Genomic DNA, 10,060 nt, shown 5'->3' on the forward strand with positions numbered 1-10,060 from the left:
AGCTCCAGTTTCTTCCTCTGCAAAATTAGGGTTAATAATAGTACCTATTTCTCAGACTTACTGAGAGGATTGTAGGAGATAACGCATAGAAAGGATTTGGCCTAGAGTAAATAAGAATTAGCTTTTATCTATGCAATCACTGGAGTTAGGTGGGAGTCATTTTTTAAGATTATTTGTTTATTTTGAGAGAGAGAGTGAGTGGAGGAGGGCAGAGGGAGGGGGGTGAGAGAAAATCCCACGCAGGCTCCACCCTGTCAGCTCAGAGCCTGATATGGGACTTGAACTCACGGAACCTTGAGATCAAGACCTGAGCCGATACCAGGTGCTTAACCGACTGAACCACCCAGGTGCCCTGGTGGGAATCATTTTTGTGTGATTTTTTTCTTTCCTCCATTTTAAACATAAGTGGTCACCTGGTCTTGTCGACTCCATGAACACAGTGTTTCTTGAACCTGTTTTTCCCTCCTGTCACTCTTGTAGTCCCCATCATATTTTATCTGGGTTCTTAATCTGTGCATCTCCTCAACTGTTTCCGGCCTCCACTTTCTCCTTCTCCATCCATCCTGTTGACTTCTTCTTTAGTCGGGTCTGATTTTGTTCTCCTCTACACTGAAATGGCAATCACTCCCTTCATCTGACTACAAGATAGAGTCCAACCTCCTTTCTACCAAAAGAAAGCCCTTCACAACTGAGACCTAGGCTGTAATTTTAAACAATCTCCCCAGTTCCCCCTGTCAAAGCACTGGCCACACAGAACGGCACCTTTTGCCGTAAATATCCCTCTGCTTAGCCTTTCTGATCCTTCATTCATATCAGTTCCCCTGAATGCAATGTGTTCCCTTTTCTGTTTACCTGAACATCATATGATTCTTTTAAGACCCAGCATAAATGTCCAATCCTTAGCTAAGCCTTCCCTGATACTCCTAGGAAATCACTCCCTACTCTGTGCTCCCTCTACACTAGCGCCCACATCTGTTACAGCATTTATCCCCTTGTACTGGGGCAGCTGAACATGGCTCTCAAATCCTATTTGAGAAATCAGGGATTGACTTCTATTTGCTTTCGCATCCCCAGAGCCTAATTGCAAGTCTGGCAAGAAGATGGTGCTCCTTGAAGACTTGCATGTGACCATTTAAAAGGAAAAATGATCATTCGCTAGGGAAGGGCGGCTTAGCACCAGAGTGGTGTCGAATTAGCCACTGCTTCTCTAAGACAGGCAGTGTAGGGGCAGGGGAAAAATCACTAGGCTTTTCTGAACTAGGTGTGGGCTCTGTCTCACTTAGCACTTGTGTCACTCTGTCACTTCAATTTTATACACCTCAGTTTCTTTTTATTTTTCTGGGCGTGGGGTAAGTGTCCTCACCTTTCACAGCACATTGGCCGTGTGAGAAGCAACTGACAGAAGGTGCATGAGGAAGGAGTCTGTGAAATACTGCAGAGAGGTAAAGTTCCAAGGACCCTGGTGTGAGGGCTCATCCCAGACCTGGATGACGGCCCCCATTCTGTGACTCTGCGTAGTCTCTCTCAGGCAGGCGGTTGGGATGAACATATTCATTGAACTGAAGCAGATTAGCCAGCTACAGTGGTGCCAAGTCCTATTCCAAGGTGGTGCTGTAGGAGGCAGGGTGGAGTGAGTACCACGTGCTTGATGGAAGTTTTCTGATAAGAGAAAAGGAGCCTTAAATAGACCCGGTGAAGAAGGGGGGTGCATGGAGCTTGGGTGCTTCAACTCCCCTAAAGGAGGAAACAACCTAAAGTTCAGGTAGTGGTCACCCTGTGGGATGGTGTCTGACTCACCCTTGTGTTGCAAGTGCCCAGCATGGCACCAGGTGGACATGGGCCTCGGGGAGCATTTCCTAAGTAACTGTTGTTCATTCTACAGTCTTGTTGGGGCTGGAAACAAGGAAAGGTTGGCCTACAGACAAATCTTCGGCAGTAGGCTTCCAGGAAAAGAAGAGGGCCTCCATTGTGAAGCTAGACCTGGTTGACAAACTTGGCATTGACTCTTGAATCCTCCCCTAGGGCTCTTACCTGAGGGGAGTCTTTGGCCAGATCATGGATTCTTCCATTCACCACTCAGGCAGCTGCATGCTGCTCCTTGGAAAATAAGAGGAAAAAGAATCTCAGATATGGCTTCACTAAAATATGTGGGGTTATGGAGCACCTGGGTAGCTCAGTCCATTAAGCGTATGACTCTTGATTTCAGCTCAGGTCATGATCCAACAGCTCATAGGTTCGAGCCCCACATTGGGCTCTGCACTGACTGCACAGAACCTGCTCAGGATTCTCTTTTTCCCTCTCTCTGTCTGCTCCTCCCTCACTCATGCTCTCTCTCTCTCTCTCTAAATAAATAAATACTAAAAAAAATAAATAAAATATGTGGGGTTAGGAGGTGGTTCTCTAAGGAGCCCTGCAATCAAAGAGATAGCAAGGCTACCATTTTGGCCATCGCAATGAAAGCAACAGCCAACCCTTCCAGTCGCAGGGCAAGGCTCCAGAGAATGTTCTCTCTTCCTTGTATGTAAAAGATTCTAGGGCTCAGAAACATGAAGCAATCTCTCTGACATCACTCGATGAGTTAAGAGCTCTAATGAGAACATAATCAAGACTTGCAGCTTCATTGTAATATCAGCATGGATTATAGCTGTGCCCATCAGTCATCTGCAGGAACTATCTCAGAGGCACGGTCCCCTGCCCCTGTTCAGCTTGCCTATCTAGGTCAGCTAAAATGATTCAGTAGGGTACAGAGGACAAGGGTTCAGAAAAAAAAATAAAATAAAATAAAGCATCTATCTTCTAAAATAAAAAGAAAATCTCTATAAAATGACCAAACAGTAGATAGTCTAATTTTTTAAAATTATTATTTGAGAGAGAGAGAAAGAGAGAGAGAAGGTGAGGGGCAGAGAGAGAGGGAGAGAAAGAATCCCAAACAGGGTATCTGTCAGCACAGAGCCCATGGGGCTCAGTCTTACAACTCAGTCTCACAAACTGTGAGATCATAACCTAAGCTGAAATCAAGAGTTAGGCATTTAACTGACTGAGCCACCCAGGTGCCCCTAGATAGTCTAATATTTTTTTAAAAAAGATTTATATAGGGGCGCCTGGGTGGCTCAGTCGGCTAAGCGTCCGACTTCGGCTCAGGTCACGATCTCACTGTTCGTGGGTTCGAGCCCCGCGTCGGGCTCTGTGCTGACAGCTCAGAGCCTGGAGCCTGTTTCAGATTCTGTGTCTCCCTCTCTCTGACCCTCCCCCATTCATGCTCTGTCTCTCTCTGTCTCAAAAATAAATAAACGTTAAAAAAAAAAAAAGATTTATATAATATACAAAATTAGGAAAGTAGAAAATCATGCAAACACAGAGGTATTAATTATAAGGAAATGGTTTGTACAACTCAAAGTAAGTAGTAGGAAAATCTGAATATTATAGCTATATCAAATTATCAATCAAATTATCAATTATCAAAATTGCCTGAAGGAGAAATTTTTAAACCTAAAAGACAGTAAGAATGAAGGAAATTGAGAAAGTTACCTTTAAGGCTTCAAGAAATAGATGTTTAATATATGTAATTACATGACATCATTATTTATCATTCTTATACATTATATGCAAAGTATAGAGCAAGAAGGAAATTTCTCTAGTTCTTTTCATGAAGAACACTGATATCAAAGTCTGACAAAGGCAGACAAAAAGAAAGCTATAGGTCAGCACTTCTTAAACTTGTTGGTCGCAGGACACTTTTACACTTTAAAAAAAATCACTGAGAATCCTAAAGATATTTGTTTATACAAGTTATATTTATCAGTAGCTAAATGTTAGAAATTAAAGCAGAAGCTTAAAAAATTATGTATTTGCTAATTTATTTAAGATAACCACAATAAAACCATTAAGTATTAGCATAAATAACATGTTTATTTAAATAACTACATGTTTTTTCAGACACTACTCCCCTAAAGGGTAACTGCTATCCTGACATCTAATACTATATATTAGTTTTGAGTGATTTTCCTTTTATGTAAATGGAAGTAATACAGTATCTATTTGCATGCCTAGTTTGTACACATAATTTTCATTATTAGGATATAAATTACTTGAAGAGAGGTACCATATTTTGTTCCTTTCTGTACCTCTTATTTTATTTTATTCAAACAAAAAACATAAAATTTAAATAAGACTGACATTGTTTCACATATTTTTATTTTTTAAGGTTTTTTAATTTATTTTTGAGAGAGAGAGCACAAGCTGGGGAGGGGCTGGAGAGGGGCAGAGAGAGAGAAGGAGACACAGAATCTGAAGCAGGCTTCAGGCTCCAGGCCGTCAGCACAGAGCCTGACAGGGGGCTCAAACTAGTGAACTGGGAGATCATGACCCGGGTTGAAGTCAGACGCTCAACTGACTGAGCCACCCAGTTGCCTCAGTTTCACATATTTTTAGAACTGTTTAATGTCTGGCTAAATAGAAGACAGGATGTCCTACCTGTTATTTTTTTTTTTAACTTCATTTATTTATTTTGAGAGAGAGAGAGAGAGCAAGCAAGCAGGGGAGGGACAGAGAGAGAGGGAGACAGAGAATCCCAAGCAGGCTCTGCACTGGCAGTGCAGCACCTGATGTGGGGCTCGAACCCATGAACCATGAGATCATGACCTGAGCTGAAATCAAGAGTCAGATGCTTACCCAACTGAGTCACCCAGGGACCCCTGTCCTACCTGCTAGCATGTGGTATGTAGCCCCTGGAAAACACTGCATGCTGTGAGAGAATGAGAGTAGACAGGGAGAATCATGTCTCAGTTTTGACCTCACAGACCCCCTAAAAGATCTTGGAGGTCGCCAGTCATCTCGAGGCCACATTTTAAGAGCCTCTGCTATCAGTCAATTTCAATTCTGGATGTTGATGCAAACAACTAAGTGGAACTAAGTGGAACCCAGAAGTATATTGGAGATGAATGCACCACGCCCAAGTGGGATTCATTTCAGGAATGCAGGAATTTTAGGAAATCTATTAATTAAGGATTTTTTTTTTAATTTTTTTTTCAACATTTTTTATTTATTTTTGGGACAGAGAGAGACAGAGCATGAACGGGGGAGGGGCAGAGAGAGAGGGAGACACAGAATCGGAAACAGGCTCCAGGCTCCGAGCCATCAGCCCAGAGCCTGACGCGGGGCTCGAACTCACGGACCGCGAGATCGTGACCTGGCTGAAGTCGGACGCTTAACCGACTGCGCCACCCAGGCGCCCCTAAGGATTTGATATATTGATAAATCAAAGGAGGAATCACTTCATGACTGCAAAAGATGTGAAAAAGTATTTCACAAAATGTAATACTTTTTCTGATTAAAAAAGTCCTAGGGAGGAACTTGATAAAATAAATACGTCTCTAATTGCCAGCCTCATGTTTAACTGAAATAAACTAGGAGCACAGTGTGAAAGGACAGAGCTTTCCTGAGCACTCAGGAGCTCAGGTTCTGCTGGGGAGGTGGAATGTCCACAGTGGTGGTGAATGGGGAAGTAGTGTCAGACTGATGGATATCAGAGGTGGTGGCTGAAGAATTAATGATCAACCAACTTAAACCATTAGCTCCCATGTTCCACTCTCTAGGTGTACTTACATCCTGGTGAAGCAGTGGGCAGCAGTGACTACCCAGGTCTTCCCAAAGATGGTTCCTTCGCATAGATGCCTGGTGGCAATCTGCAGGCTGAACTGCCTCCTTACCTCCTACCGTCTGCCTGGAAAGGAACCTGGAAGGGTCTGGGGGTTGGGGGGGGGGGGGAGTGGCTCTGCAGAGACCACCTGGGAAGGGACTAAGAAAACTCATCTTTATTACCCATGGATCCTCCTCACCATCAAACCCAGATCATATTCTCTGAACATCTCTTTTGTGCCAGGCACTTTAGTAGACACTTGGGAATGATGAGAAATGCTTATTGTATTCTAGACAGAGAGAAATAAATACAGTACTGGAAGTGGGTGTTTCACACAAGAGTAAAATATCAAGCTCACCTTGACCCTTCCCCCCCCCCCTTTTTTTGCTCCAATTATCTGGTCTCCAAACCAGATAATTGGACCCTAAATCCACAACATATCTCATATCCATCTCCTAACTTTGAGTTTGAGTCCTCCATAGTGCTCACCAGGATTACTCCCCCTGCAGGTAATGTTTCCCTAGCTTCCACACATTCCAAATCAACCACAAGAAAATGCTCTTTGACCATGTGATTCCTCTGATCAAAACCATCCAAGGGCTCCCCACAGGGTATAGAATAATGGCGACATTATTCTTGTAGGCCCAAATCAAATGCCAGTTTTCTTTTCTTTTCTTTTTTTCAAATGACAGTTTTCTAATTGTCTCATCCAGAAGTTCAGTATATTTTGTATTAAGTTTTTCTGTACACTTTTTTCTTTTGTTGAGAATTTTATTGACATACAACACACACAGAAAAACACTCAAGTGATAAAGTACTTTGAATTTTCAAAAAGTAACTCCAGAACTCAGATCAGGAAACAGACTAGCAGAATCCCACCAGCAGCTGCTCTAGACCCTACTCCCTGGAAGGGTAACTGCTATCCTGACATCTAATACCATCTATTAGTTTTGAGTAATTTTCATTTTATGTAAATAGAAGTAACAGTATCTTTTTGCATGTCTGGTTTGTACACATAATTTTCATTATTGAGATGTAAATCACTGGGGCGCCTGGGTGGCTCAGTCGGTTGAGCGCCGACTTCGGCTCAGGTCACGATCTCACGGTCTGTGAGTTCGAGCCCCGCATCGGTCCCCTGTGCTGACAGCTCAGAGCCCGGAGCCTGTTTCAGATTCTGTGTCTCCCTCTCTCTGACCCTCCGCCATTCATGCTCTGTCTCTCTCTGTCTCAAAAATAAATAAACGTTAAAAAAAAAATTAAAAAAAAAAGATGTAAATCACTTGAAGAAAGGTACGATATCTTGTTCCTTTTTGTACCTCCTTCCCCATGCCCTGGGCTCTTGCATGGAGGTTTGTACAAAGAAGGTATCAAGTGAGAATTAAGCCAGTGTGACAGGATGTCAATAACTAATGAATTTAAGTGAAGGATAAACAAATGTTCATTGTTTTTTTCTTATAAAACACCTGTTCTATAGATTTGCAAAATTTCAAAAGAAAAAGTGGAGGACAAAATTGCTTATTGAATGATTTAAGTAACCCAGGTTAGGCATGCCAATTTTAAAACAGGGCACCTGTAGGGGCGCCTGGGTGGCTCAGTCAGTTAAGTGTCTGACTTTGGCTCAGATCATGATCTCGAGGTTTGTGGGTTCATGCCCCACGTCTGGCTCTGCACTGACAGCATGGACAGAGGCTGCTTGGGATTCTCTCTCTCTCTCTCTCTCTCTCTCTCTGTCTCTCTCTCTCTGTCCCTCCCCCACTCTCTCTCTCTCTCTCAAAAATAAATAAACATTAAAAAAAAGCAGGGCACATGTAAACTCTTTTTCTTTTACTTCTTACATTTTTATGGGTATTTGTATAAAGGAAAAGGGCCCTCAAGTGTGAGTTCTATGAGACAAAAACGGGAAAGATTTTTTCATGGAGGTTTTATATCAGGGGCTATTTGTGGATTATATAGTTTTATTCACCAAGTATTTATTTGTCATCTATCTACCGTGTTCTGGGCACTGCACTAGGTACTGTGGATAAAAGATGAATAAATCTTTGCTGTGCATTGTAATGAGACTCCTTGGAAAATCTTGTACTTGGTTTAGGCTGGGAAAAACGGCTTTGCTGAATGCACCCCCATGGTGGTCAAGAGAAGGAGCCACTGCAGCCACACTACAAGGATTTTCTACCTAAGGTATCTATGCATCATGAGGTCCAAGAAAACAGAACAAAAAGACTCAGATTACTTCTACTTCTCATTAAAAGGAATATATTATCTCCACACTCTATATTATGTTCTGTGTCAGACAGATTATAAAACTAAAAAAATAAATAAAAATAAGGTGCTTGCATTTTCTCTTGACAAACTATCAAATTGGCAAACCATAAAAGCTGCCCTACTCCCTCCTCTGCCTGCTCCGCTCACCTGGTTTTCCACATGGACCAGGATGTGGCACATGTGTGTCATTGGGTGCCACAGAGCAAACAAGGACAAGAGAAAGTCCAGCACTTCTCAATGCTCATTGGCATTAAAACGTAGTGGTGGACTCACTTTTTTTTAGTGCACAGATCTTGTGAGTCAGACCCCAGTTTGACACACTGTTTACCCATTTCCACGAAATGAATCTATTTAGATGGGAATTTTGTTTCTTGTGACTAGAAAGATTTCAGTGTTGCTTTGAGCAAAATGGACAATGACTGCATCCCATATAGCTCTGTGTGGTGGCTTTTTTGATGTGTGGACTTTGCTACGCCACAGCCTCCAGTTATTCAATGAAACAATAATCTAGGTGTTGCTGTAAAGGTATTTTGCAGATGTAATAAAAATCCCCGATCAGTGAACTTGAGGTAAAGAAGATCATCCTGGATAATCTGGGTGGGCCTGACCTAATTAGTTGCAAAGGCCTTAAGAACAGAGCTGAGGCTTCCCCGAAAAAGAGAAGAAATTTTGCCTTTGGAGAATACCTTCAGCCCATGCCTATGGAATTCCAGTGTCCTGTGAACTTCTCTTTTCTTTTTCAAATGTTTATTTATTTTGACAGGCGGGAAGGGGAGAGAGAATCCCAGGTAGGCTCCGCCCAATGCAGTGCCAGAAGAAAGGCTCCATCCCACGGAAAGGGTAAGATCATGACCTGAGCCTAAGTCAGGAGTTGGACGCTTAACCGACTGAGCCACCCAGGTGCCCCCTGTGATCTTCTCTTTCTGACTGCCTGCCAGATAGGTTTAATTGTTTGGTCATCCCCTGCAACCATGTTAGCCAATTCCTGGTGTATTAGCTTGCTTGGCCTGCTGTAACAAAATATCATAAACGGGCTGGCTTAGAAGAACAGAAATTTATTGTGTCGTAGTTCTGGAGGCTACAAGCCCGAGATCAAGGTGTTAGTGTGGTTGGATCCTTCTGTGGGTGGTGATGGTGCCTCTCCCACAGCCTGCGGTGGTTTGCTAGTGATCACCCGTGTTCCTTGGCTTGTAGATGGTACATCACCCCAGTCTCCACCTTCATGTCCATATGACGTTCTCCCTGTGCAGGTGTCTCTCTCCACGTCCAAATTTCTCCTTTTATAAGGAGAGCAGTCATATTGGGTTAAGGCCCACACTAATGGACCTCACTTTAACATGATTACCTCAGTAAAGACTTTAGCACTAAATAAGGTCACATTCTGGGGTACTGGAGGTTAGGACTCCAACATATCTTTTTGAGATTCTCTGGTTGAACCCTGGCTGATACACTCTGTGGGTATCTCTTAGTCACATTCCCCAGAACAGCTTACCAGAAGCATTGTGATCTTCAGGTAGTACGTTCATGTCTCCAAAAACAATGACTTGTCCTCTGATCTGGAGATGTTTAAATCTGAGTGTAAGCATATACAACTTCTCAGATCACACACACAGGGCCAGTGTTTGGAACTTACCAGAAAATTACTACTGTTAGAATTCTGGAGCATCTCAGTCGGCTGGACCATGGGTGTTTTAATTGAAAAGTGGAGTATTTTAACTATAACCTGGGTTTGCCATAAAGAACTGCTTGTCTAACAAGAATGAACAACTTGAGAAGCCAACAGATGGCTTTGTAGGATTTGGGCAGAATGCTCATGGGTGTGAGGACTTGGAGGGGAGTTGTGTTGCTCGTGTATCTAGGGGCTGAGAGCTGGTGAAGACATTTCACATTTCTGAGCCTCTGTTATGTGTTACACACTTGCTCATGGCCAAGGGTGATCTGATTTAATTCTACTTTCTTACTAGGCATGTATTATTCTTCCATGGTGAGGCTGAAGTAAATGAGTCTTAGATGACTCTTAGACATATAGTAAGGACAGGCCATGATTCAGGCATAGAGTTGATCCTCATTCTTCATGGATTCCACATTTGCAAATTCACCTACACCCTAACATTTATTTGTAACTCAGAACGAATGGTGCTTTCATGATCATTCAAGGAC

At 42.8% G+C, this 10,060-nt stretch overlaps 1 protein-coding gene across 2 annotated transcripts in view; it reads left to right on the forward strand.

The window, feature by feature from the left end:
* Positions 1-10,060, forward strand: part of LOC131487423 (olfactory receptor 5P4) — a 51,376-nt gene that overhangs the window by 4,804 nt on the left and 36,512 nt on the right. The window lies entirely within an intron of this gene.

The sequence above is a fragment of the Neofelis nebulosa genome, chromosome 10, assembly GCF_028018385.1.
Source record: "Neofelis nebulosa isolate mNeoNeb1 chromosome 10, mNeoNeb1.pri, whole genome shotgun sequence".
NCBI classification, from domain to species: Eukaryota; Metazoa; Chordata; class Mammalia; order Carnivora; family Felidae; genus Neofelis; species Neofelis nebulosa.